The sequence below is a fragment of the Emys orbicularis genome, chromosome 4, assembly GCF_028017835.1.
Source record: "Emys orbicularis isolate rEmyOrb1 chromosome 4, rEmyOrb1.hap1, whole genome shotgun sequence".
Taxonomy (NCBI): Eukaryota; Metazoa; Chordata; order Testudines; family Emydidae; genus Emys; species Emys orbicularis.
Window position 1 is genome coordinate 154,826,140 of NC_088686.1, and position 6,880 is coordinate 154,833,019.

Below are 6,880 nucleotides of genomic sequence, written 5' to 3' on the forward strand. Positions count from 1 at the left end.
ACGTATCCATTATCCCGTATTAGCCCTTCACCCCTTTCTAATCTCCCACCCCCTGATCTATTGATGCCCTGGCGTCCCTATTACAGCCAATCTTGGCCCACCCTGTGACCCCTTCCTGACCCATCCCTTGTCACTCCATCCCATTGTCATTACCTGCTAACCCCTGCCCCCCACCCCACTGACTTCATCCTGCTCACCACATTACTGCACCCCCACACCGCAACCTGTGTCCCCTCCCCTTCACTACCCTGACCCCCATAAGCCCCAATCCTATTACACCTTCCTGTTTCCTGGTCCCATGTGCCCAGCTGTTCCTTGTTACCCCATCACCCCATGCCCTGTCCCATCCCTGCCAATCCCACAGCCCCACTTCCCCACCCCATCAGGCCAGTCACCCTGTGTCCCACCACCACCAGTTCAGTCATTCCCTGATCCTGCTGTGCCCACCCCCGCCTCTGGTGTCCTGTCTTTGCTAACTCAGGCACCCCCTGACCCCACTTTGTGATGCTGTGCCCTGGAACCCCCCGATCATGTCCCGACATCCCAGTGAGCCCGTGCCCAACCACCTCCAACCCTGTCACCCCCTGACCCCGTACTGCCAACCTCCTTGCCCTGTATCCCTCCATCGCCAATCCCCACCCCACGGATTCTGTCACCCCAGGATGCTCGCCTGCCAACCCATGACCCTGTCCTGCCAGCCCCTGCACACCATGCCCTGCCACCACCAACTCTGCCAAGGCCTGACCCTGTCCCACTAACTCCCTCACCCTGCGCCCTTCCAATGCCAAACCTGCCATCCTGAGCCCCACTGCCTCCGTCACTCCCAATACATGACCCTGTCCCTCCCGCCCCAGCCCCTCATATCCTGCCGTCCCTGCCACCCCACGTCCCCAGCTCACTGCCCCTTCCAACTCCAGCACCTCTGGACTTTGTCCCAACAACTCAGCCACTCTATTTCCCACCACCTTCAACCCACTAAGCTCCCGATCCCGGCCTGCGAGCCCTGTCACCCCTTTTCCCACCATCCCAGACGCTTCTACTACCTCCTTACCCAGTCCCACTTTTGCTTCCAGCCCCCTTGATACCTGAACCCATCCTGCCAAGCCTGTCACATCAGGGCTTTGTCCCACCATCCCTGGTCCCGCCACTACTACACCCTGGTCCTGTCCTGCCAACCCTACCAACTCCGTATTCCTGTAATCTGTGTCCTTCAAGCCTGATACCCTGGGTACCGTCACCAAGTCCACTAACCCACTCACCCACTGACCCCGTCCTGTCACTGCATATCCCTCTACCTCCAACCCCAGTATCTTCTGACCCCATCCAGCCAACCCGGGTACTCTGGATCTCTGTATCATTAAACCTGCCAAACCCATTATCCTATATCCCCCCAACCCCATTACCTCACAACTCCGTCTTGCCAAGCCTGTCACCCCAACACCCACCATCTCCCTCTTCCCAAGACCCCGCGCTGCCGACACCCTTTTGTCAACCACCTCTGTCCTGCCTGGAGACTGTCCTGCCTCCGCTGTCACTACCAGTCTTGGCACACTGTGTCCCAGCGACCCCTGACCCAAACTGACAAACTCCCATTCCCTCTGATCCTGCCCCACCAGCCCTGGTGCCCCCGGATCCTGCCCCACAAACTCCATGACTGCCTGTTGTGCCAACACCAGTGTCCCCTGCTCCACTAAACCCATGGCTGCCTGCTGAGCCAACTCCTGATCCTGTCCCATCAACCCTGATGCTCCCTGCCCCACTGACCCAGCAACCGCCTGTTGCACAAGCTCTGACACACCCTGACCCTGCTCAGAAAGCCTCAGATCTGCTGCCCTCTGAGATAGACCCCCTAGCTGTGCTGCCCCTGACTCCATAGCCCCTGCCCCACTTCAACCCAACCCCTCTTGCCCTTTGACCTCTAACCCCTGCCCTCCCTCAGCCCCTAACCCTATTCTCCCTTGATCCTGTCAGCCCCAGCCCAGGCCCCTCTTGCCCCTTGATCCCCAGTGCCTAACCCAACACCCCTTGACCCCCACCCCTAACCCAACACCCCTTGCCCTCTGACCCTTTGCCCTCTGACCCCTACAGCCCATGCCAACACCCTTTTGCCCCTTGACACCCTAAGCCACCACCCTTTTGCCCTTTGACCCCACCCCCGTTGCCCAGCACTCCCCAGAGCGAGGCTGCCCTCTCTAGGAAAGGCGGCGGTTAGTGCCGCGCGGGGAGGGGGAGCGGCCGTTGGCGGCGCACGCGCTCCCTCCTCCCTCGCGCCCCCTCCCTCCCCAAGCGCGTCTCGCGCCCCCATGGGTAGGGGCGGGGGGGGGGGGAGTGCGGAGCCCCGGCCGGGCCGCCATCTTACCTGGGTGGGAGGGGGGAGGAGGGAGGGAGGCGCCTCCTGCTCCGCCTCCTCCTGCCGCCGCCTCAGCCCCAGCGCCGCCGCCGGGCAAGATCCGCCGCCATCCGCAGCCCCCCGGCCGCAGCCACCCCGCCCGTCCCCGCGTTCGGACCCCGCCGGCCCCGATCAGCCCCACGCTGACCCCTCCCCCCCGAATGCCGACCCCGAACCAGGCCCCGCCGAGCCGAGCCGAGCCGCCGCGGCAAAATGGCGGACGCCACCACCTCCACCACCAGGTCCGGCCCCCCCCGCCCGCTTCGCCGCCCGCCAACTCTCGCGAGAGGTGACAGGGAGACACAGTCAGAGCCGCGAGGGACGACGGGAAGTGGAGTTCGAGCAGGGCAACAGGGATTGGGGACAGAGCTGGACCAACGCCTCCTCGAAGTCTCGCGAGAGGAGGAAGCTGGGGAGCGCGGGAAGTGAAGTCCCGACTCCCAGCGAGGACAGAAAGAGTGCTGAGCTCAGGGAATTGTGGGAAATGGAGATAGGGCGCAGGGAATGACGGGAAAAGTAGTTCCATGGACGGGGCGGCAGAGGCGGGCGTTTGGAAATGTTATTCCATAGAGCCGGGACAGAAGGGGATGCTGAGAAATGTAGTTCCATGGAACAGGCCGGGGGGGGAGACAGGAGGATGCTGGGAAATGTAGTTCTCCAGCAGAATGCCTAGGAGGCTGCTGGGAAATGTAGTTCCAGGGGCAGAGGAGGCTGCTGGGAAATGTAGTTCCATGGAAGGGTGTCAAGGATTTTCCCCACCAATTTTTGAGGGGGTATTTCCCTGGAACGCTTCAGTGAGAACATTGGACCTGAACCATGGTGGATTGTCAATATCTACCGTCTGGGGAACTTAAACAAAACCTTGTGATCATTTTTCTCTGCAAAATTTTCTGCCATGCCCCTTTCGCTGGTGCTCGTGTGCGGATGTGATTGGCGCCTTCACCTAGATGGAGCCATGGATGGGCTTTACAGAGAGAGAGCGCGAGCGGACGGACCTGTGCTATCGCTTGCTAAACACATGGGGCCAGGAATTAGCCCCCATTAGATGATCCAGCTGGAATCCCACAGGGTTGGGAACCTCCCCCAATGCTTCCTGCATCCAGCCCCACACCTCCCTGGCTAATCTAGAGCAGAGTTCAGAAAAAGACGTCTTGTCTTTATTTAAACACTCCACCTGAGGAAGAATCCACCCTGTTTCTGCATAAACAATCCCAGTAGCTAATAGACAAATGGAGCGGTGATTAGAGTAAGGGGGGTGTAGGTCTGAGTGTATGGAGATAGATACATGGGGGGTGGGTGGGAGGATGGATAGAGCGGTCCATATGGGGATGAATGGATGGCAAGATGTGTATATGGAGGGATGGATATAGATGTCTGTGTATGGGAAGGGATGGATATAGAGGGCCATTGTATGGGGATGGATAGATTGGGTGTATTCGGAAGTAAGGACAGTTAGGTGGGTGTGGATGTGGACAGATAAAAGGGGTGTGGATGTGGAGGGAGGCGGGAATAGAGGGGTGTGGATGAGGATAGATGGATTGGATGTACATGGAGGGATGGACAGATGTAGATGGGTGTGCATGGGGAAGGAGGGATGGATGGAGGTGGCGGTGAATAAAGATAGATGGGGGAGGTGGAAGGGGAGGGATATGTGGAGGGAGGGAGGGGTGTGCATGGGCAGAGGTAGAGAGAGAAGGATATATGTGGACAGAAAACTAGCTCTGGAGCTCCAGTCAAATCCCATTTCAAGGTAATGGGATGCTATCAAATCATACATTGCAAACAAATCTGTTCCCTCTGCTGTCTCACTACTGCCCCCTGGGGACAGCAGTCAGCTGCACTTGAACCATCCAGCAACTCTTCCCCAAACATCCTGTTTCCTTCTGAATTAACATAGCAGGATCCTTTAGGGCTCATCTTCCCCCTAGTCCTGAGATCTGGGTTCTTTTCTGTTCCCATTTGAACAGGCTTTGTTAAGTATGAATGACATCCCCTTCGCTCCCTTATTGCCCTTGGCTCCATCCACTGGGGGAAATGGGTCAGCATATCACTGCACAACAGGAGGCATCCCTCCCCTAGCCGCGGGTTCTGTTGGGTCAGATAGTGCAGGCCCATTCTAAACGCTTGGGGCCAGGAATGACCTCCTTGGCTGTAGAGCGTCCCGTCCTGACTGCAGTAGATAATTGTTAGTAACCCTCTAACATGGAGCATTTTTTCTGTTTGCTGAACCCTTGAGGCTCCCAGTGCCTCCTGCTCTAATCAATACATGCTATTCCCCTCCCAGAGCTGGGGATAGAACCCAGGAGTCCTAGCTCCCACCAATCCTATTTCATTCCTTCTGTACACAGAACCTCACTTAAACACCATTGGCTCTGGGTTGGAGCATCAGGCCCGTCATGGAAGAAGCCCAGGGTCAGGGCTGTGTCAGCAGCTGGTGGTTGTGGAGAGCAGCCCCTCATTTTAGAAATACCTAGACCCCTCTGCTGCCACCATGTCCCCAGCAATAAAGCACCTCCTGCTGGCCTGGTTGGTGCTGCAGGCTTCCACAGCTGCTCCTGTACTCCGCTCTCTGTAGCAGGATCTTGGGGAGAAAGAGCACCCATGGGCCAAACACACCCTGCAATGCACTGTCACGGCCCTGCCAAAATGCAACTGCCACGGGAGTGAAGCACAGAGAAAATCTAGGGGCAGGGGCCAGTGGATCTTCCCTGCAAAGGACAGGGCAGGGAAGCAGGGGGCTTCTGCCCCTTTCTAGTTTTGTACCAGTGGAACAGGAGGGATGGGGAGTTTGGTTTTGGGTGGAGAATGCTCTGGAAGCCTCCCAGAGCTGGAGGAGAGAGTGTCTCTCCAGCCGTAAAGCAGGGATTAGGAACGGCCAGCAATCATGCAGACCCCTCTCCGACCTGGATCAGGGCTGCTGTTGCATGAGGGGCACTGTGGACCCCTCCCCAACTGGGACTGCAATGTGCCGGGGGCCGTGCGGCCCTTTCCCCACATAGGATCGGGGCCGTGTCACACTGGGGGCTGCACAGATCTATCCCTGCACAGGATCAGGGCTGTGTCACACCGGGGGCCGCACAGACCTCACCCCACATGGGATCAGAGTTGCCATCGCCCCAGGCTCTGCCCAGATCCCTCCCCGAATGGATCAGGGCTCCCACTGTGGTGGGTGCTGCCCAGACCGCAACTGAGACCGGGGCCCCCGTTGTGCTGTGTGCCGCAGAGAGAGAGAATACGAGTCCCTGTCCCAAGAAGCTCACAATCGAAATTGACAAAGGGGAGGACAATTCTCCCCATTTTACAGATAAGGCCCAGAGAGATTTAAGGACGTGCCCAAGGTCCCCCTCAGCCTGCAGTGGAGCCAGGAATGGAACCCCGGTGTCCTGGATTGGTGCCCAAACCCCAGGATCAGCCCACATATGGCCTCCCTCATCTCACTGCGTCAAGGCACCAGCTGCCCCCTCCTTCCCGGAGACTCCCAGCCCTGGGCCTGAATATTTCATCACCGGCATGTTCCGATCCTGCAGTCATGGATTATAACCCGGATCCCTCACCCACCCCCACGTAGAAGAAATCACAAAGAGGAATGTATCCAGAAGCACCAATCTGGGGTTTAATTAAACCGGGAGGTAGGGGTTGGGGGGCAAAGAGGAACCGGCAGTGTCCAATGCAAGGGGCGGGGAGGGTCTCCAATACCCTTCCTCTGCAGCCGTGTTACCCCTTTCCGATCAGGTCCAGTGGGGAAAGGGAGGGGAGCGTCACAACGTCGATACAGGAATAGAAAAAGCGCGGTACATTAAAAATGAGGGGAGAGAAGAGGGGCGGGGGGGATCCTTTAAAATCACCACCTCAAACCTGGTATAAATGTACAAAACCCAGCTCACCTGAGGGAGCAGGGACCTATTTACACTAGGCTGGGGGCCCCAGCTCCACTCCTGCCCCCCAGTCCACAGGGGAGCAAAGCAAGACACCCCCCGAAATCCCCACTTACGGGGAGATTTGGGGAACCTGAAGCCCAGACTCCTGCCCCGAAACCCCATGAGCTTGGGGAGATTGCCCTTTAACCCCCACCTGCCCTGGGGTGATCCCAACAACCCAGACCTAAACCCCCCAGGCCAGTAGAGAACACCCCGAGAGCTGGTCTTTCTCCCCCAAGCCCTCTCCATGGGACAGCATAGGGCACCCAATGCCAACCCTCCTTCACCTGGACCCAGCCAGGCCAGGGGGAGATGGGGAGGCACAGCCACACCCTGAACCCCACTGTCCTGCCCCCCCCTCCCTTCTGAGCTTGTGTCTGTGTAGCGGCCGGGGTCGGGGGAGGTTCCTCAGCGTTCTCACCCCTGATCCTGGCCAGGCCAAGGGATGGGGGAGGGGATGCTGCACCTGATGCCACGGTGAGGGGAGTGGATACCAGTGCTGAAGCCAGGTGGGAGGGATGCCGACTGGCCTGGTGTGGGGAGGACATACTGCCCCTGATGCTGGGGTGGGCGG

At 58.7% G+C, this 6,880-nt stretch overlaps 1 protein-coding gene across 1 annotated transcript in view; it reads right to left on the minus strand.

Moving 5' to 3' along the window:
• LOC135877330 (zinc finger protein 208-like) overlaps positions 1 to 6,880 on the minus strand; it is a 295,762-nt gene that overhangs the window by 115,670 nt on the left and 173,212 nt on the right. The window lies entirely within an intron of this gene.